The 24,009-nt window shown below is 46.2% G+C and overlaps 1 protein-coding gene across 5 annotated transcripts in view; it reads left to right on the forward strand.

Moving 5' to 3' along the window:
- The window catches only part of GJC2 (gap junction protein gamma 2), a 189,702-nt gene that overhangs the window by 94,604 nt on the left and 71,089 nt on the right, over positions 1-24,009 (forward strand). For 4 of the 5 annotated variants that reach the window (XM_077267777.1, XM_077267778.1, XM_077267776.1 and 1 more), the window contains exon 2: positions 12,271-12,345. The gene's annotated coding sequence lies outside the window, so the exon portion shown is untranslated. Of the gene's footprint in view, positions 1-10,407; positions 10,525-12,270; positions 12,346-24,009 lie in introns of all 5 variants that reach the window. The other variant, XM_077267780.1, reaches the window with a different exon arrangement.

Genomic DNA, 24,009 nt, shown 5'->3' on the forward strand with positions numbered 1-24,009 from the left:
GAGGATGGCTGCTCTGTGGGAGGGATGGCTCGGGGATGGCTGCTCTGTGGGAGGGAAGGCTCAGGGGGATGGCTGCTCTGGGAGGGACGGCTCGGGGATGGCTGCTCTGTGGGAGGGATGGCTCAGGGGGATGGCTGCTCTGTGGGAGGGAAGGCTCAGGGGGATGGCTGTTCTGTGGGAGGGATGGCTCGGGGATGGCTGCTCTGTGGGAGGGATGGCTCAGGGATGGCTGCTCTGTGGGAGGGATGGCTCAGGAGGATGGCTGTTCTGTGGGAGGGATGGCTCGGGGATGTTTGCTCTGTGGGAGGGATGGCTCAGGGGGGATGGCTGCTCTGTGGGAGGGATGGCTCGGGGATGGCTGCTCTGTGGGAGGGATGGCTCAGGGGGATGGCTGCTCTGTGGGAGGGATGGCTGCTCTGTGGGAGGGATGGCTCAGGAGGATGGCTGCTCTGTGGGAGGGATGGCTCGGGGATGGCTGCTCTGTGGGGGGGATTGGCTCAGGGGGGATGGCTTCTCTGTGGGAGGGATGGCTCAGGGGGATGGCTGCTCTGTGGCAGGGATGGCTAAGGGGGGATGGGTGCTCTGTAGGGGGGATGGCTCAAGAGAATGGCTGCTCTGTGGGAGGGATGGCTCGGGGATGGCTGCTCTGTGGGAGGGAAGGCTCAGGGGGATGGCTGCTCTGGGAGGGACGGCTCAGGGGGATGGCTGCTCTGTGGGAGGGATGGCTCAGGGGGATGGCTGCTCTGTGGGAGGGAAGGCTCAGGGGGATGGCTGTTCTGTGGGAGGGATGGCTCGGGGATGGCTCCTCTGTGGGAGGGATGGCTCAGGGATGGCTGCTCTGTGGGAGGGATGGCTCAGGAGGATGGCTGTTCTGTGGGAGGGATGGCTCGGGGATGGCTGCTCTGTGGGAGGGATGGCTCAGGGGGGATGGCTGCTCTGTGGGAGGGATGGCTCGGGGATGGCTGCTCTGTGGGAGGGATGGCTCAGGGGGATGGCTCAGGGGGATGGCTGCTCTGTGGGAGGGATGGCTGCTCTGTGGGAGGGATGGCTCAGGAGGATGGCTGCTCTGTGGGAGGGATGGCTCGGGGATGGCTGCTCTGTGGGGGGGATTGGCTCAGGGGGGATGGCTTCTCTGTGGGAGGGATGGCTCAGGGGGATGGCTGCTCTGTGGCAGGGATGGCTAAGGGGGGATGGGTGCTCTGTAGGGGGGATGGCTCAGGGGGATGGCTGCTCTGTGGCAGGGATGGCTCAGGGGGGATGGCTGCTCTGTGGGAGGGATGGCTCGGGGGATGGCTCAGGGGGATGGCTGCTCTGTGGGAGGGATGGCTGCTCTGTGGGAGGGATGGCTCAGGGGGGATGGCTGCTCTGTGGCAGGGATGGCTCAGGGGGGATGGCTGCTCTGTGGGAGGGATGGATCAGGGGGATGGCTGCTCTGTGGGAGGGATGGCTCAGGGGGATGGCTGCTCTGTGGGAGGGATGACTCAGGGGGATGGCTGCTCTGTGGGAGGGGTGGCTTGGGGATGGCTGCTCTGGGAGGGATGGCTCAGGGAGGATGGCTGCTCTGTAGCAGGGATGGTTCAGGGGGGATGGCTGCTCTGTGGGAGGGATGGCTAGGGGGGAGGGCTGCTCTGTGGGAGGGATGGCTGCTCTGTGAGGGGGAGGGATGACTCGGGGATGGCTGCTCTGTGGGAGGGATGGCTCAGGGGGATGGCTGCTTTGTGGGAGGGATCGCTCAGGGGGATGGCTGCTCTGTGGGAGGGATGGCTCGGGGATGGCTGCTCTGTGGGAGGGATGGCTCAGGGGGGATGGCTGCTCTGTGGGAGGGATGGCTCAGGGGGATGGCTGCTCTGTGGGAGGGAAGGCTCAGGGGGATGGCTACTCTGTGGGAGGGACGGCTCAGGGGGACGGCTGCTCTGTGAGAGGGGTGGCTCAGGGGGATGTCTGCTCTGTGAGAGGGATGGCTCAGGGGGATGGCTGCTCTGTGGGAGGGATGGCTCAGGGGGATGGCTGCTCTGTGGCAGGGATGGCTAAGGGGGGATGGGTGCTCTGTAGGGGGGATGGCTCAAGAGAATGGCTGCTCTGTGGGAGGGATGGCTCGGGGATGGCTGCTCTGGGAGGGAAGGCTCAGGGGGATGGCTGCTCTGGGAGGGACGGCTCAGGGGGATGGCTGCTCTGTGGGAGGGATGGCTCAGGGGGATGGCTGCTCTGTGGGAGGGAAGGCTCAGGGGGATGGCTGTTCTGTGGGAGGGATGGCTCGGGGATGGCTGCTCTGTGGGAGGGATGGCTCAGGGATGGCTGCTCTGTGGGAGGGATGGCTCAGGAGGATGGCTGTTCTGTGGGAGGGATGGCTCGGGGATGGCTGCTCTGTGGGAGGGATGGCTCAGGGGGGATGGCTGCTCTGTGGGAGGGATGGCTCGGGGATGGCTGCTCTGTGGGAGGGATGGCTCAGGGGGATGGCTCAGGGGGATGGCTGCTCTGTGGGAGGGATGGCTGCTCTGTGGGAGGGATGGCTCAGGAGGATGGCTGCTCTGTGGGAGGGATGGCTCGGGGATGGCTGCTCTGTGGGGGGGATTGGCTCAGGGGGGATGGCTTCTCTGTGGGAGGGATGGCTCAGGGGGATGGCTGCTCTGTGGCAGGGATGGCTAAGGGGGGATGGGTGCTCTGTAGGGGGGATGGCTCAGGGGGATGGCTGCTCTGTGGCAGGGATGGCTCAGGGGGGATGGCTGCTCTGTGGGAGGGATGGCTCGGGGGATGGCTCAGGGGGATGGCTGCTCTGTGGGAGGGATTGCTGCTCTGTGGGAGGGATGGCTCAGGGGGGATGGCTGCTCTGTGGCAGGGATGGCTCAGGGGGGATGGCTGCTCTGTGGGAGGGATGGATCAGGGGGATGGCTGCTCTGTGGGAGGGATGGCTCAGGGGGATGGCTGCTCTGTGGGAGGGATGACTCAGGGGGATGGCTGCTCTGTGGGAGGGGTGGCTTGGGGATGGCTGCTCTGGGAGGGATGGCTCAGGGAGGATGGCTGCTCTGTAGCAGGGATGGTTCAGGGGGGATGGCTGCTCTGTGGGAGGGATGGCTAGGGGGGAGGGCTGCTCTGTGGGAGGGATGGCTGCTCTGTGAGGGGGAGGGATGACTCGGGGAGGGCTGCTCTGTGGGAGGGATGGCTCAGGGGGATGGCTGCTTTGTGGGAGGGATCGCTCAGGGGGATGGCTGCTCTGTGGGAGGGATGGCTCGGGGATGGCTGCTCTGTGGGAGGGATGGCTCAGGGGGGATGGCTGCTCTGTGGGAGGGATGGCTCAGGGGGATGGCTGCTCTGTGGGAGGGAAGGCTCAGGGGGATGGCTGCTCTGTGGGAGGGACGGCTCAGGGGGACGGCTGCTCTGTGAGAGGGGTGGCTCAGGGGGATGTCTGCTCTGTGAGAGGGATGGCTCAGGGGGATGGCTGCTCTGTGGGAGGGATGGCTCAGGGGGATGGCTGCTCTGTGGGAGGGATGGCTCGGGGGTGGCTGCTCTGTGGCAGGGATGGCTCAGGGGGATGGCTGCTCTGCGGGTGGGATGGCTCAGGGGGATGGCTGCTCTGTGGGAGGGATGGCTCAGGGGGATGGGTGCTCTGTGGGAGGGATGGCTCAGTTGGATGGGTGCTTTGTAGAAGAGATGGCTTGGGTGGATGGGTGCTCTGTGGGAGAGATGGCTCGGGGGGATGGTGGGAGGGATGGGTGCACTGCGAGGGATGGCTCGGGGAGATGGGTGCTCTGTGGGAGGGATGTATCAGGGGGATGGCTGCTGTGTGTGAGGGATGGCTCGGGGTGATTCTTTGAGGTGGCGACCACTTTGGTGGGGGATAGCTGCTTTATTAGAGGGATGGCTTGGAGTGATGGTGGCCTTGCGGGAAGGATAGCTTGAGGTGATGGTGGCTATTGCAGAGGGATGTCTCAGGCTGATAACCACTCTAGGGAGGGATGTTTTGTGTCTTGGTATAATGGTTGTTATGGAGGATGGATGGCTCTGGGTGATGGGAGAGAAGGCTGCTCTGGGGGATGGCTTAGTTTGACGACCACTCTGGGGAAGGATGGCTTGGGTTGATGGCCTCTCTGGTGGCGCATCGATCGAGGTGAGGGCGACTATGGGGAAGGGATGGCTTTGGATGGTGGGAGAGATGGCTCAGTGTGATTGCCTCTCTTGGGGAGGAATTTGCTTTGAGTGATGGCTGATCTGGGACAAGGATGGCTTGGGGTGAGAGAAGTACAGGGTGATGAGTGATCCTAGTCGATGGCCATGTTGGCCTGAAACTCGATACTTGGTGGATTTTTATTTTAGTTGTCTGTAATAGACCAGGGCTTGAAAATGAAGCAATAAAGATTGAAAAATATGTTAGTGGCACATCGGAAGCTGCATACTTACTCTCCTTCCATGTAAACCTCCATCCTCCTCCCCATACATCCCTTTATCTGCCATGCCTCCATCCTTCCCTTCATCCTCGTCGTTATCCATAGCTCCCCCAGTCTATTCCTTTCTCCATCCCACATTGATTCTTTCTTCTTCCATCAGTGTCTCTTCGTTTCTCCCTACATTTGTCTCGCTTCTTCCATCATTCCCTCGTTTGGTCCCTCCATGACAACTGGGCCCAGTATAGAGGACAGCGGTTTCTCATAGAGTCTTCTGTTTAGTCTTTAGGGCAAAGGGCTCATTAACCCCGTTCACCGGGGACATCATCTGCATGTCACCACAAATATTTTCTCTAGATACCGATTTTTTTTTTAAATATTTTTCCAAGTAATTATCAAGACATATGTCAAAAACCTCAGATAAGAGGATGTCGTCCCCCCCGACCAATATAAACAGTCGCGTACTGACCCCACATCCTAAAAATGGTGCATGTCCGACCCGAGAGTCACAAGAATCATGGAGAACAACATAGTGCGTGGGCACATTACACAGGCGGAGAGGGTCCAGTCACATCATAGCTGCTATAACCTAAGTACTGCAGTGATATTGAGCATGCTGGTATAACCTGGTCATCTCCTGTATATAATTATATATGTACAGCCGGTATAACCTGCTCATCTCCTGTATATAATTATATATGTACAGCCGGTATAACCTGCTCATCTCCTGTATATAATTATATATGTACAGCCGGTATAACCTGCTCATCTCCTGTATATAATTATATATGTACAGCCGGTATAACCTGCTCATCTCCTGTATATAATTATATATGTACAGCCGGTATAACCTGCTCATCTCCTGTATATAATTATATATGTACAGCCGGTATAACCTGGTCATCTCCTGTATATAATTATATACGTACAGCCGGTATAACCTGGGTATCTCCTGTATATAATTATATATGTACAGCCGGTATAACCTGCTCATCTCCTGTATATAATTATATATGTACAGCCGGTATAACCTGGTCATCTCCTGTATATAATTATATATGTACAGCCGGTATAACCTGGGTATCTCCTGTATATAATTATATATGTACAGCCGGTATAACCTGCTCATCTCCTGTATATAATTATATATGTACAGCCGGTATAACCTGCTCATCTCCTGTATATAATTATATATGTACAGCCGGTATAACCTGGTCATCTCCTGTATATAATTATATATGTACAGCCGGTATAACCTAGTCATCTCCTGTATATAATTATATATGTACAGCCGGTATAACCTAGTCATCTCCTGTATATAATTATATATGTACAGCCAGTATAACCTGCTCATCTCCTGTATATAATTATATATGTACAGCCGGTATAACCTGGTCATCTCCTGTATATAATTATATACGTACAGCCGGTATAACCTAGTCATCTCCTGTATATAATTATATATGTACAGCCAGTATAACCTGGGTATCTCCTGTATATAATTATATATGTACAGCCAGTATAAGCTGGGCATCTCCTGTATATAATTATATATGTACAGCCGGTATAACCTGGGCATCTCCTGTATATAATTATATATGTACAGCCGGTATAACCTGGGTATCTCCTGTATATAATTATATATGTACAGCCGGTATAACCTGGGCATCTCCTGTATATAATTATATATGTACAGCCGGTATAACCTGGTCATCTCCTGTATATAATTATATATGTACAGCCGGTATAACCTGGGTATCTCCTGTATATAATTATATATGTACAGCCGGTATAACCTGCTCATCTCCTGTATATAATTATATATGTACAGCCGGTATAACCTGGGCATCTCCTGTATATAATTATATATGTACAGCTGGTATAACCTGGGTATCTCCTGTATATAATTATATATGTACAGCCGGTATAAGCTGGGCATCTCCTGTATATAATTATATATGTACAGCCGGTATAACCCGGGCATCTCCTGTATATAATTATATATGTACAGCCGGTATAACCTGCTCATCTCCTGTATATAATTATATATGTACAGCCGGTATAACCTGCTCATCTCCTGTATATAATTATATATGTACAGCCGGTATAACCTGGTCATCTCCTGTATATAATTATATATGTACAGCCGGTATAACCTAGTCATCTCCTGTATATAATTATATATGTACAGCCAGTATAACCTGGGTATCTCCTGTATATAATTATATATGTACAGCCGGTATAACCTTGGCATCTCCTGTATATAATTATATATGTACAGCCGGTATAACCTGGGCATCTCCTGTATATAACTATATATGTACAGCTGGTATAACCTGGGCATCTTCAGATCCTGGCCAGTGACTGATCATACATGTGCATACTGTGATGCAGTGACCCCTGTTACAGCTAGGGGGCGCTGTATGTTATTAGAATACCCACGGAGGCGTATTGAGGCCATGGGAGTGCGTGGCAATCGCAGGTGTAGCTGTGATAATGAGACGGTGACTGGCATCATTGTGAATGGCTGGTATGTGTTGCAGAGGAGATCCTCTGTGCTGTAAGCCTGTAATGTTGTTTTGGGACCTGTAGTCCCACAAGTATTTGTGTAGTTGTAAAGGGAGGCTTGCAGGGTTAGTCGGAGATCTGGGCGGGTCTGACTAACCACACACCTCTCACCTATGGGGTTGGTACAGTGATATAATGTGACGGAGGTCTGGTCACATGGTCAGAGTGTGAGGTCCTGGATGGCCTGTGTGTTGGAATGTCCTGGGAGTAGGGCTGGATTCCTGAAAAGTACATGGAGAGGCCATGGACCTGGAGGCCTATGTGTTTGGAGGTCCTGCATGTGGACCGGATCCCTGAATAGCACACAGAGAGGCCGCGAACCTCATGACCTGTGTGTTGGGTGGTCTTGGGAGAAGGACGGGTGTCCTGAATTGCACACTGAGAGGCCGTGGAGCTATATAGCCTCTGTGTTGGAAGGTCCTGGGAGTAGGACTGTATTCCTGAAGAGCATGGGGAGAGGCCATGGTCCTGCAAGGGCCTATGATGGCTACTGTGTTGGGGAAGCTACCTTCCTTCTGTGGGTCTGGAACTGTCGGTTGGCCTGGTGAGCAAGGCTTGATCCGGGACAGTGATCCCAGTTAGGTAGCTTACCTGGAAGAGAGGACTGAGGAGTCAGCGTGTGGAGCAGGAGCTCCTGTAAGGTAAGTCCAGAAAAAGGGGGTTATGGGCAGACGAGTATCTGTCAGTGGAACAGACTGTTAGTGCCTATAATGTTCAATAGATGTTTATGAACTGTGTGGTCTCCCACGGTAACTGGACGAAGTGAGGTCCGGCGTTTTTAGAGACTGCAACTTAATGTTGTTTAATGCTATGTGAGTAGAGACACTGATACGGTGCACGGACAACTGCCGGAACTGGTCAGAGGACTGGCTGGTGTAGTGTCTGTGAAATGAAGGACGCCGTGTACTATGAACTGTGTGTGACGTAAATAAACCACATGGACCGTTTAATGGAGAAAATCGTGCCTGTGCGAATGAAATCCGTTACTAAGCGCGGGTCCCCCCCCCAACACAGGCAATAAGCGCTATCTCGCAATACACAGATCCTGCCTGGTGACTGATCATACATGTACATACACAGATCCTGGCTGGTGACTGATCATACATGTACATACACAGATCCTGGCTGGTGCCTGATCATACATGTACATACACAGATCCTGGCCGGTGACTGATCATACATGTACATACACAGATCCTGCCTGGTGACTGATCATACATGTACATACACAGATCCTGGCTGGTGACTGATCATGCATGTACATACACAGATCCTGGCCGGTGACTGATCATACATGTACATAAACAGATCCTGGCCGGTGACTGATCATACATGTACATACACAGATCCTGGCCAGTGACTGATCATACATGTACATACACAGATCCTGGCCAGTGACTGATCATACATGTACATACACAGATCCTGGCCGGTGACTGATCATACATGTACATACACAGATCCTGCCCGGTGACTGATTATACATGTACAGTACATACACGGATCCTGGCCGGTGACTGATCATACATGTACAGTACATACACGGATCCTGGCTGGTGACTGATCATACATGTACATATACAGATCCTGCCTGGTGACTGATTATACATGTACATACACAGATCCTGCCCGGTGACTGATTATACATATACATACACAGATCCTGGCCAGTGACTGATCATACATGTACATACACAGATCCTGGCCGGTGACTGATCATACATGTACATATACAGATCCTGCCTGGCGACTGATCATACATGTACATACACAGATCCTGCCTGGTGACTGATCATACATGTGCATACACAGATCCTGACCGGTGACTGATCATACATGTACATACACAGATCCTGCCTGGCGACTGATCATACATGTACATACACAGATCCTGGCAGGTGACTGATCATACATGTACATATACAGATCCTGACCGGTGACTGATCATACATGTACATACATAGATCCTGGCCGGTGACTGATCATACATGTACATAAACATCCTGCCCGGTGACTGATCATACATGTACATACACAGATCCTGGCCGGTGACTGATCATACATGTACATACATAGATCCTGGCCAATGACTGATCATACATGTACATACACAGATCCTGGCCAGTGACTGATCATACATGTACATACACAGATCCTGGCCAGTGACTGATCATACATGTACATACACAGATCCTGGCCAGTGACTGATCATACATGTACATACACAGATCCTGGCCAATGACTGATCATACATGTACATACATAGATCCTGGCCGGTGACTGATCATACATGTACATATACAGATCCTGGCCGGTGACTGATCATACATGTACATACATAGATCCTGGCCGGTGACTGATCATACATGTACATATACAGATCCTGGCCGGTGACGGATCATACATGTACATACATAGATCCTGGCCGGTGACTGATCATACATGTACATACACAGATCCTGCCTGGCGACTGATCATACATGTACATACATAGATCCTGGTCAATGACTGATCATACATGTACATACATAGATCCTGGCCGGTGACTGATCATACATGTACATATACAGATCCTGGCCGGTGACTGATCATACATGTACATACACAGATCCTGGCCAATGACTGATCATACATGTACATACATAGATCCTGGCCGGTGACTGATCATACATGTACATATACAGATCCTGGCTGGTGACTGATCATACATGTACATATACAGATCCTGGCCGGTGACTGATCATACATGTACATATCCAGATCCTGGCCGGTGACTGATCATACATGTACATACACAGATCCTGGCCAGTGACTGATCATACATGTACATACACAGATCCTGGCCAGTGACTGATCATACATGTACATATACAGATCCTGGCCGGTGACTGATCATACATGTACATATACAGATCCTGGCCGGTGACTGATCATACATGTACATACACAGATCCTGGCCAGTGACTGATCATACATGTACATACACAGATCCTGGCCGGTGACTGATCATACATGTACATATACAGATCCTGGCCGGTGACTGATCATACATGTACATACATAGATCCTGGCTGGTGACTGATCATACATGTACATATACAGATCCTGGCCGGTGACTGATCATACATGTACATACATAGATCCTGGCCGGTGACTGATCATACATGTACATATACAGATTCTGGCCGGTGACTGGTCATACATGTACATACACAGATCCTGGCCGGTGACTGATTATACATGTACATATACAGATCCTGGCCGGTGACTGATCATACATGTACATACTCTGAGCTGGGTGATACAAGTGCTTCTCACTAAATTAGGATATCTTCAAAAATTTAATTTATTTCAGTTCTTCAATACAAAAAGTGAATCTCCTATATTCTTTAGAGTTATTACACAGAGTGATCTATTTCATGTGTTGATTTGTGTTAATGTTGATGATTATGGCTTACAGCCAATGAAAACCCAGAAGTCATTTGGAAAACCCTTCGGAAGAAGCAAGAACGTGAACCGTGGGTTAGGAGGCTCCACACGTGGCCCTTCAGTCTGACTCGGTGGTGTCACCCTAAGGGTACTGTCACACATTGAAATTTCCATCGCTACGACGTTACGATTCGTGACGTTCTAGCGATATCGTTACGATATCGCTGTGTCTGACACGCTACTGCGATCAGACACCCTGCTGAGAATCGTACGTCGTAGCAGATCGTTTGGAACTTTCTTTCGTCGCTTGATCACCCGCTGACATCGCTGGATCGTTGTGTGTGACAGCGATCCAGCGATGTCTTCGCTTGTAACCAGGGTAAACATCGGGTAACTAAGCGCAGGGCCGCGCTTAGTAACCCGATGTTTACCGTGGTTACCAGCGTAAACGTAAAAAAACCAAACCGTACATACTCACCCGTCGGTGTCCTTCAGGTCCCTTGCCGTCTGCTTCCTGCTCTGAGTGCCGGCCGGAAAGTGAGAGCAGAGCGCAGCGGTGCTGCGATCTGCTCTCACTGTACGGCTGCACTCAGAGCAGGAAGCAGACGGCCAGGGACCTGAAGGACACCGACGGGTGAGTATGTACTGTTTGTTTTTTTACATTTACGCTGGTAACCAGGGTAAACATCGGGTTACTAAGCGCGGCCCTGCGCTTAGTTACCCGATGTTTACCCTGGTTACCTGGGGACTTCGGCATCGCTCCAGCGCCGTGATTGCAACGTGTGACCGCAGTCTACGACGCTGGAGCGATGATTATACGACGCTGCGACGTCACGAATCGTGCCGTCGCAGCGATGAAAATTTCAATGTGTGACGGTACCCTAAGGGTTAGATGCATCTATTCCTATGGGGATTGCCGTGCACCAATATAATACTACTATATTGCACTTTGCCCTTTAGAAAGCTTTCCTCTTTGTTTATGCATTTTTGCAGGGATTAAGATATAAATGTAAAGGAGATATATAAGGGTATTGGATGGTGCTTGGCAAAATCTGCAAAAAGGCGTATAAGGATCTATAGGAATGATTGCAGGAGGATATATGGGTCTTTCCATCCCACTAGAGGGCAGTGTAATAATAAAAGAATATGAAACCCCCTCTGTATATAACATTTCTGTAGTGACTGTGTGTGACTAGTGGAGATGTGACTGCCGTTCTCCAGGAGCTTATAATAATCATGTATTATTAAGGAGCTGTCTGATAGTTGTACCACTTCTTACTGGAGGGTATCAGGTATTGTCCAATCACGGACTACTTACAATCTGTGTGTTATTCATTAGTGGGGTTAATGAAGAATTGTTGGTTTTATTAAGAAGTTCTCCGAGCTTTTTTGATAGGATGATTTAATCGTTGATTTAGGAGATATAGTATTTTGTGCCCAAAACTATACATGAGCTGCTGGTGTTGGGGGTCACAGGAGTTGCCGGTGTTGGGGGGGGGGTCGGGGGGGGGCGCGGGGGCTGCCGGTGTCGGGGGGGGGGGGCGCGGGAGTTATCGGGGGCGCAGGAGCCGCCTGTCGGGGGGCTACCTGGCACAGATGTAATATGTCGCCCTCTGGAGCTTGTGTAGTTATCTTACATCCTCACTCTCCTGTTATGGGGGAAAATATTCTTTAAAACAAGACTTGTCAGAGAGTGTAAACTTGTAGTGTTGGGTGAGATATTGGTGACGGGGTGTACTCATTTCTGCTGTCGTGTTCCTCCCCCCGGCATGTCTGGTGTCAGGTACGGGGCTGGGGGTCCGCTCCTCTGTCCTCCGCTGACACAATGCTCCGGCTCTGCTACAATGCGGCCATTGATGACCTCGCCTGAATGTTGCATTGTCTTGTCCCGCAGCTCCAGTCTCTCCTGCCTGGATGCTGAGAGGGTCCGGGGGTCCGAAGACTCTGACACTTTCCACATAGAGAGCAGGTACCGTGATATAACCCGTGTGTATCTGTAGTCAGTGTGTGCATGTATCCGAGACATGTCCGCTCATCAACTGTTCTCTAACCTTCTAGTCGTCCCTGTTCTCCTCCTAAGGGGGCTCCTGCCTGTAATACAGAGGTGGGTGGGGGCTCCTGCCTGTAATACAGAGGTGGGTGGGGGCTCCTGCCTGTAATACAGAGGTGGGTGGGGGCTCCTGCCTGTAATACAGAGGTGGGTGGGGGCTCCTGCCTGTTATACAGGGGTGGGTGGGGGCTCCTGCCTGTTATACAGGGGTGGGTGGGGGCTCCTGCCTGTTATACAGGGGTGGGTGGGGGCTCCTGCCTGTAATACAGAAGTGGGTGGGGGCTCCTGCCTGTAATACAGGGGTGGGTGGGGGCTCCTGCCTGTTATACAGGGGTGGGTGGGGGCTCCTGCCTGTTATACAGAGGTGGGTGGGGGCTCCTGCCTGTTATACAGGGGTGGGTGGGGGCTCCTGCCTGTAATACAGAAGTGGGTGGGGGCTCCTGCCTGTAATACAGGGGTGGGTGGGGGCTCCTGCCTGTAATACAGAGGTGGGTGGGGGCTCCTGCCTGTAATACAGGGGTGGGTGGGGGCTCCTGCCTGTAATACAGAGGTGGGTGGGGGCTCCTGCCTGTAATACAGAGGTGGGTGGGGGCTCCTGCCTGTAATACAGGGGTGGGTGGGGGCTCCTGCCTGTAATACAGAGGTGGGTGGGGGCTCCTGCCTGTAATACAGGGGTGGGTGGGGTCTCCTGCCTGTAATACAGAGGTGGGTGGGGGCTCCTGCTTGTAATACAGAGGTGGGTGGGGGCCCCTGCCTGTAATACAGAGGTGGGTGGGGGCTCCTATCTATAATACAGAGGTGGGTGGGGGCTCCTGCCTGTAATACAGAGGTGGGTGGGGGCCCCTTCCTGTAATACAGAGGTGGGTGGGGGCCCCTGCCTGTAATACAGAGGTGTTCCATGCCCCGTCCCCGCCCGTCCTCTGCTCTCTGTCCCGTCCTCTGCCCCGTCCCTGCCCATCCTCTGCTCTCTGTCCCGTCCTCTGCCCCGTCCCTGCCCATCCTCTGCTCTCTGTCCCGTCCTCTGCTCTCTGTCCCGTCCTCTGCTCTCTGCCCCGTCCTCTGCTCTCTGTCCCGTCCTCTGCTCTCTGTCCCGTCCTCTGCTCTCTGTCCCGTCCTCTGCTCTCTGTCCCGTCCTCTGCTCTCTGTCCCGTCCTCTGCTCTCTGTCCCGTCCTCTGCTCTCTGCCCCGTCCTCTGTCTCTGTCCCGTCCTCTGCCCTGTCCTCTGCTCTCTGTCCCGTCCTCAGCTCTCTGCCCCGTCCTCTGCTCTCTGCCCCGTCCTCTGCCCCGTCCTCTCTCTGTCCCGTCCTCTGCTCTCTGTCCCGTCCTCTGCTCTCTGTCCCGTCCTCTGCTCTCTGTCCCGTCCTCTGCTCTCTGTCCCGTCCTCTGCTCTCTGTCCCATCCTCTGCTCTCTGTCCCGTCCTCTGCTCTCTGCCCCGTCCTCTGCTCTCTGCCCCGTCCTCTGCCCCGTCCTCTGCTCTCTGTCCCGTCCTCTGCTCTCTGCCCCGTCCTCTGCCCCGTCCTCTGCTCTCTGCCCCGTCCTCTGCCCCGTCCTCTGCTCTCTGCCCCGTCCTCTGCTCTCTGCCCCGTCCTCTGCTCTCTGCCCCGTCCTCAGCTCTCTGTCCCGTCCTCTGCTCTCCGTCCCTTCCTCTGCTCTCCGTCCCGTCCTCTGCTCTCTGCCCTGTCCTCTGCTCTCTGTCCCGTCCTCTGCTCTCTGCCCCGTCCTCTGTCTGTCCCGTCCTCTGCCCTGTCCTCTGCTCTCTGTCCCGTCCTCAGCTCTCTGCCCCGTCCTCTGCTCTCTGCCCCGTCCTCTGCTCTCTGCCCCGTCCTCTGCTCTCTGTCCCGTCCTCTGCTCTCTGTCCCGTCCTCTGCTCTCTGTCCCGTCCTCTGCTCTCTGTCCCGTCCTCTGCTCTCTGCCCCGTCCTCTGCTCTCTGTCCCGTCCTCTGCCCCGTCCTCTGCTCTCTGCCCCGTCCTCTGCTCTCTGCCCCGTCCTCTGCTCTCTGCCCCGTCCTCTGCTCTCTGCCCCGTCCTCTGCTCTCTGTCCCGTCCTCTGCTCTCTGTCCCATCCTCTGCTCTCTGTCCCGTCCTCTGCTCTCTGCCCCGTCCTCTGCTCTCTGCCCCGTCCTCTGCCCCGTCCTCTGCTCTCTGTCCCGTCCTCTGCTCTCTGCCCCGTCCTCTGCCCCGTCCTCTGCTCTCTGCCCCGTCCTCTGCCCCGTCCTCTGCTCTCTGCCCCGTCCTCTGCTCTCTGCCCCGTCCTCTGCTCTCTGCCCCGTCCTCTGCTCTCTGCCCCATCCTCTGCTCTCTGCCCCGTCCTCAGCTCTCTGTCCCGTCCTCTGCTCTCTGCCCCGTCCTCTGTCTGTCCCGTCCTCTGCCCTGTCCTCTGCTCTCTGTCCCGTCCTCAGCTCTCTGCCCCGTCCTCTGCTCTCTGCCCCGTCCTCTGCTCTCTGTCCCGTCCTCTGCTCTCTGTCCCGTCCTCTGCTCTCTGTCCCGTCCTCTGCCCCGTCCTCTGCTCTCTGTCCCATCCTCTGCTCTCTGTCCCGTCCTCTGCTCTCTGTCCCGTCCTCTGCTCTCTGTCCCATCCTCTGCTCTCTGCCCCGTCCTCTGCTCTCTGCCCCGTCCTCTGCTCTCTGTCCCGTCCTCTGCTCTCTGTCCCGTCCTCTGCCCCGTCCTCTGCTCTCTGTCCCGTCCTCTGCTCTTTGTCCCATCCTCTGCTCTCTGTCCCGTCCTCTGCTCTCTGTCCCGTCCTCTGCTCTCTGCCCCGTCCTCTGCTCTCTGCCCCGTCCTCTGCTCTCTGCCCCGTCCTCTGCTCTCTGCCCCGTCCTCTGCTCTCTGTCCCGTCCTCTGCTCTCTGTCCCGTCCTCTGCCCCGTCCTCTGCTCTCTGTCCCGTCCTCTGCTCTCTGTCCCATCCTCTGCTCTCTGTCCCGTCCTCTGCTCTCTGTCCCATCCTCTGCTCTCTGCCCCGTCCTCTACTCTCTGCCCCGTCCTCTGCTCTCTGCCCCGTCCTCTGCTCTCTGTCCCGTCCTCTGCTCTCTGCCTCTGGTCAGGGGATGAGTATGGCGGCTTCCTGTTGCTCTATATATAGTAACGCGCTCTATATTTAGCTGGTATTGAGGTCCGGAGGGAGAGGGGGACATTGTGGGGGATGTTGTTCATCGAGAACACAACCAGACCCCAGGAACCAAGGATAACAAGTTCTTCTGTCTATAGCAACGTGTGGGGGTCCGGGAGGTCTCGTGCCGGAGCTGCGGCTGCAGTTTACTATCCTGGCATGCTCCCTCGTAATCCGAGAGAAGTGGCGCGGGGGGATCTGAGAGCGATCGCGGACCCCGATCTTCTGCCATGTCTACGTAATAATGTGTGTGGTACCCCGGGTGCAACGCGGAGCACAGCTCTGCTCCCAGGGGCTCCTTGTGTCTTCAGGTACACTGCAGAGTTCAGGGATACTAGCGCCATACACGGTAATCTAATAGTGCCACACAGTGCACATATAATATGGCCATACAGTGACTGGACACCGGCTCCCCGTTTAAAGCGCCCTAGTAAAAGTATACACCGTGTTCACACTGCGTTAATACTGCCCCTATGTACAAGAATATAACTACTATAATACTGCCCCTATGTACAAGAATATAACTACTATAATACTGCTCCTATGTACAAGAATATAACTAATATAACACTGCCCCTATATATAAGAATATAACTACTGTAATACTGCCCTTATGTACAAGAATATAACTACTATAATACTGCTCCTATGCACAAGAATATAACTAATATAATACTGCTCCTATATACAAGAATATAACTACTGTAATACTGCCCCTATGTACAAGAATATAACTACTATAATACTGCTCCTATGTACAAGAATATAACTACTATAATACTGCCCCTATGTACAAGAATATAACTGCTATAATACTGCCCCTATGTACAAGAATATAACTACTATAATACTGGTCCTATGTACAAGAATATAACTACTATAATACTGCCCCTATGTACAAGAATATAACTACTATAATACTGCTCCTATGTACAAGAATATAACTACTATAATACTGCTCCTATGTACAAGAATATAACTACTATAATACTGCCCCTATGTACAAGAATATAACTACTATAATACTGCCCCCTATGTACAGGAATATAGCTACTATAATACTGCCCCTATGTACAAGAATATAACTACTATAATACTGCCCCCTATGTACAAGAGTATAACTACTATAATACTGCTCCTATGTACAAGAATATAACTACTATAATACTGCCCCTATGTACAAGAATATAACTACTATAATACTGCTCCCTATGTACAAGAATATAACTACTATAATACTGCCCCTATGTACAAGAATATAACTACTATAATAGTGCGCCTATGTACAAGAATATAACTACTATAATACTGCTCCTATGTACAAGAATATAACTACTATAATAGTGCCCCTATGTACAAGAATATAACTACTATAATACTACTCCTATGTACAAGAATATAACTACTATAATACTGCCCCTATGTACAAGAATATAACTACTATAATACTGCTCCTATGTACAAGAATATAACTACTATAATAGTGCCCCTATGTACAAGAATATAACTACTATAATACTGCTCCTGTATACAAGAATATAACTACTATAATACTGCCCCCTATGTACAAGAATATAACTACTATAATACTGCTATGTACAGGAATATAACTACTATAATACTGCTCCCTATGTACAAGAATATAACTACTATAATACTGCTCCCTATGTACAAGAATATAACTACTATAATACCGCCCTATATATACAAGAATATAACTACTATAATACTGCTATGTACAGGAATATAACTACTATAATACTGCTCCCTATGTACAAGAATATAACTGCTATAATACTGCTCCTATGTACAAGAATATAACTACTATAATACTGCTATGTACAGGAATATAACTACTATAATACTGCCCCTATGTACAAGAATATAACTACTATAATACTGCCCCTATGTACAAGAATATAACTACTATAATACTGCTCCTATGTACAAGAATATAACTAATATAACACTGCCCCTATATATAAGAATATAACTACTGTAATACTGCCCTTATGTACAAGAATATAACTACTATAATACTGCTCCTATGCACAAGAATATAACTAATATAATACTGCTCCTATATACAAGAATATAACTACTGTAATACTGCCCCTATGTACAAGAATATAACTACTATAATACTGCTCCTATGTACAAGAATATAACTACTATAATACTGCCCCTATGTACAAGAATATAACTACTATAATACTGCCCCCTATGTACAGGAATATAGCTACTATAATACTGCCCCTATGTACAAGAATATAACTACTATAATACTGCCCCCTATGTACAAGAGTATAACTACTATAATACTGCTCCTATGTACAAGAATATAACTACTATAATACTGCTCCTATGTACAAGAATATAACTACTATAATACTGCCCCTATGTACAAGAATATAACTACTATAATACTGCTCCCTATGTACAAGAATATAACTACTATAATACTGCCCCTATGTACAAGAATATAACTACTATAATAGTGCGCCTATGTACAAGAATATAACTACTATAATACTGCTCCCTATGTACAAGAATATAACTGCTATAATACTGCTCCTATGTACAAGAATATAACTACTATAATACTGCTATGTACAGGAATATAACTACTATAATACTGCCCCTATGTACAAGAATATAACTACTATAATACTGCCCCTATGTACAAGAATATAACTACTATAATACTGCTCCTATGCACAAGAATATAACTAATATAATACTGCTCCTATATACAACAATATAACTACTGTAATACTGCCCCTATGTACAAGAATATAACTACTATAATACTGCTCCTATGTACAAGAATATAACTACTATAATACTGCCCCTATGTACAAGAATATAACTGCTATAATACTGCCTCTATGTACAAGAATATAACTACTATAATACTGCCCCTATGTACAAGAATATAACTGTTATAATACTGCTCCTATGTACAAGAATATAACTACTGTAATACTGCCCCTATGTACAAGAATATAACTACTATAATACTGCTCCTATGTACAAGAATATAACTACTATAATACTGCTCCTATATACAAGAATATAACTACTGTAATACTGCCCCTATGTACAAGAATATAACTACTATAATACTGCTCCTATGTACAAGAATATAACTACTATAATACTGCCCCTATGTACAAGAATATAACTGCTATAATACTGCTCCTATGTACAAGAATATAACTACTATAATACTGCTATGTACAGGAATATAACTATTATAATACTGCCCCTATGTACAAGAATATAACTACTATAATACTGCTCCTATGTACAAGAGTATATCTACTATAATACTGCTCCTATGTACAAGAATATAACTAATATAACACTGCCCCTATATATAAGAATATAACTACTGTAATACTGCCCTTATGTACATGCAAGAATATAACTACTATAATACTGCTTCTATGTACACGAATATAACTACTATAATACTGCCCCTATGTACAAGAATATAACTACTATAATACTGTCCCTATGTACAAGAATATAACTACTATAATACTGCCCCTATGTACAAGAATATAACTACTATAATACTGCCCCTATGTACAAGAATATAACTACTATAATACTGCCCCTATGTACAAGAATATAACTACTATTATACTGCCCCTATGTACAAGAATATAACTACTATAATACTGCTCCTATGTACAAGAATATAACTACTATAATACTGCCCCTATGTACAAGAATATAACTACTATTATACTGCCCCTATGTACAAGAATATAACTACTATAATACTGCTCCTATGTACAAGAATATAACTACTATAATACTGCCCCTATGTACAAGAATATAACTACTATAATACTGCCCCTATATACAAGAATATAACTACTATAATACTGTTCCTATGTACAAGAATATAACTACTATAATACCGCTCCTATGTACAAGAATATAACTACTATAATACTGCTCCTATGTACAAGAATATAACTGCTATAATACCGCTCCTATGTACAAGAATATAACTACTATAATACTGCTCCTATGTACAAGAATATAACTACTATAATACTGCTCCTATGTACAAGAATATAACTACTATAATACTGCTTCTATGTACAAGAATATAACTACTATAATACTGCCCCTATGTACAAGAATATAACTACTATAATACTGCCCCTATGTACAAGAATATAACTACAATAATACTGCCCCTATGTACAAGAATATAACTACTATTATACTGCCCCTATGTACAAGAATATAACTACTATAATGCTGCTCCTATGTACAAGAATATAACTACTATAATACTGCCCCTATGTACAAGAATATAACTACTTTAATACTGCCCCTATATACAAGAATATAACTACTATAATACTGTTCCTATGTACAAGAATATAACTACTATAATACTGCTCCTATGTACAAGAATATAACTACTATAATACTGCCCCTATGTACAAAAATATAACTACTATAATACCGCTCCTATGTACAAGAATATAACTACTATAATACTGCTCCTATGTACAAGAATATAACTGCTATAATACCGCTCCTATGTACAAGAATATAACTACTATAATACCGCTCCTATGTACAAGAATATAACTACTATAATACTGCTCCTATGTACAAGATTATAACTACTATAATACTGCACCTATGTACAAGAATATATCTACTATAATACTGCTCCTATGTACAAGAATATAACTACTATAATACTGCCCCTATGTGCAAGAATATAACTACTATAATACTGCCCCCTATGTACAAGAGTATAACTACTATAATACTGCTCCTATGTACAAGAATATAACTACTATAATACTGCCCCTATGTACAAGAATATAACTACTATAATACTGCTCCCTATGTACAAGAATATAACTACTATAATACTGCCCCTATGTACAAGAATATAACTACTATAATAGTGCGCCTATGTACAAGAATATAACTACTATAATACTGCTCCTATGTACAAGAATATAACTACTATAATAGTGCCCCTATGTACAAGAATATAACTACTATAATACTACTCCTATGTACAAGAATATAACTACTATAATACTGCCCCTATGTACAAGAATATAACTACTATAATACTGCTCCTATGTACAAGAATATAACTACTATAATAGTGCCCCTATGTACAAGAATATAACTACTATAATACTGCTCCTGTATACAAGAATATAACTACTATAATACTGCCCCCTATGTACAAGAATATAACTACTATAATACTGCTATGTACAGGAATATAACTACTATAATACTGCTCCCTATGTACAAGAATATAACTACTATAATACTGCTCCCTATGTACAAGAATATAACTACTATAATACCGCCCTATATATACAAGAATATAACTGCTATAATACTGCTCCTATGTACAAGAATATAACTACTATAATACTGCTATGTACAGGAATATAACTACTATAATACTGCCCCTATGTACAAGAATATAACTACTATAATACTGCCCCTATGTACAAGAATATAACTACTATAATACTGCTCCTATATACAAGAATATAACTAATATAACACTGCCCCTATATATAAGAATATAACTACTGTAATACTGCCCTTATGTACAAGAATATAACTACTATAATACTGCTCCTATGCACAAGAATATAACTAATATAATACTGCTCCTATATACAAGAATATAACTACTGTAATACTGCCCCTATGTACAAGAATATAACTACTATAATACTGCTCCTATGTACAAGAATATAACTACTATAATACTGCCCCTATGTACAAGAATATAACTACTATAATACTGCCCCCTATGTACAGGAATATAGCTACTATAATACTGCCCCTATGTACAAGAATATAACTACTATAATACTGCCCCCTATGTACAAGAGTATAACTACTATAATACTGCTCCTATGTACAAGAATATAACTACTATAATACTGCTCCTATGTACAAGAATATAACTACTATAATACTGCCCCTATGTACAAGAATATAACTACTATAATACTGCTCCCTATGTACAAGAATATAACTACTATAATACTGCCCCTATGTACAAGAATATAACTACTATAATAGTGCGCCTATGTACAAGAATATAACTACTATAATACTGCTCCCTATGTACAAGAATATAACTGCTATAATACTGCTCCTATGTACAAGAATATAACTACTATAATACTGCTATGTACAGGAATATAACTACTATAATACTGCCCCTATGTACAAGAATATAACTACTATAATACTGCCCCTATGTACAAGAATATAACTACTATAATACTGCTCCTATGCACAAGAATATAACTAATATAATACTGCTCCTATATACAACAATATAACTACTGTAATACTGCCCCTATGTACAAGAATATAACTACTATAATACTGCTCCTATGTACAAGAATATAACTACTATAATACTGCCCCTATGTACAAGAATATAACTGCTATAATACTGCCTCTATGTACAAGAATATAACTACTATAATACTGCCCCTATGTACAAGAATATAACTGTTATAATACTGCTCCTATGTACAAGAATATAACTACTGTAATACTGCCCCTATGTACAAGAATATAACTACTATAATACTGCTCCTATGTACAAGAATATAACTACTATAATACTGCTCCTATATACAAGAATATAACTACTGTAATACTGCCCCTATGTACAAGAATATAACTACTATAATACTGCTCCTATGTACAAGAATATAACTACTATAATACTGCCCCTATGTACAAGAATATAACTGCTATAATACTGCTCCTATGTACAAGAATATAACTACTATAATACTGCTATGTACAGGAATATAACTATTATAATACTGCCCCTATGTACAAGAATATAACTACTATAATACTGCTCCTATGTACAAGAGTATATCTACTATAATACTGCTCCTATGTACAAGAATATAACTAATATAACACTGCCCCTATATATAAGAATATAACTACTGTAATACTGCCCTTATGTACATGCAAGAATATAACTACTATAATACTGCTTCTATGTACACGAATATAACTACTATAATACTGCCCCTATGTACAAGAATATAACTACTATAATACTGTCCCTATGTACAAGAATATAACTACTATAATACTGCCCCTATGTACAAGAATATAACTACTATAATACTGCCCCTATGTACAAGAATATAACTACTATAATACTGCCCCTATGTACAAGAATATAACTACTATTATACTGCCCCTATGTACAAGAATATAACTACTATAATACTGCTCCTATGTACAAGAATATAACTACTATAATACTGCCCCTATGTACAAGAATATAACTACTATTATACTGCCCCTATGTACAAGAATATAACTACTATAATACTGCTCCTATGTACAAGAATATAACTACTATAATACTGCCCCTATGTACAAGAATATAACTACTATAATACTGCCCCTATATACAAGAATATAACTACTATAATACTGTTCCTATGTACAAGAATATAACTACTATAATACCGCTCCTATGTACAAGAATATAACTACTATAATACTGCTCCTATGTACAAGAATATAACTGCTATAATACCGCTCCTATGTACAAGAATATAACTACTATAATACTGCTCCTATGTACAAGAATATAACTACTATAATACTGCTCCTATGTACAAGAATATAACTACTATAATACTGCTTCTATGTACAAGAATATAACTACTATAATACTGCCCCTATGTACAAGAATATAACTACTATAATACTGCCCCTATGTACAAGAATATAACTACAATAATACTGCCCCTATGTACAAGAATATAACTACTATTATACTGCCCCTATGTACAAGAATATAACTACTATAATGCTGCTCCTATGTACAAGAATATAACTACTATAATACTGCCCCTATGTACAAGAATATAACTACTTTAATACTGCCCCTATATACAAGAATATAACTACTATAATACTGTTCCTATGTACAAGAATATAACTACTATAATACTGCTCCTATGTACAAGAATATAACTACTATAATACTGCCCCTATGTACAAAAATATAACTACTATAATACCGCTCCTATGTACAAGAATATAACTACTATAATACTGCTCCTATGTACAAGAATATAACTGCTATAATACCGCTCCTATGTACAAGAATATAACTACTATAATACCGCTCCTATGTACAAGAATATAACTACTATAATACTGCTCCTATGTACAAGATTATAACTACTATAATACTGCACCTATGTACAAGAATATATCTACTATAATACTGCTCCTATGTACAAGAATATAACTACTATAATACTGCCCCTATGTGCAAGAATATAACTAGTATAATACTGCTCCTATGTACAAGAATATAACTACTAGAATACTGCTATCTATGTACAAGAATATAGCTACTATAATACTGCCCCTATGCACAAGAATATAAAT

This window comes from Ranitomeya variabilis, chromosome 6 (genome assembly GCF_051348905.1).
Source record: "Ranitomeya variabilis isolate aRanVar5 chromosome 6, aRanVar5.hap1, whole genome shotgun sequence".
Classification (NCBI taxonomy): domain Eukaryota; kingdom Metazoa; phylum Chordata; class Amphibia; order Anura; family Dendrobatidae; genus Ranitomeya; species Ranitomeya variabilis.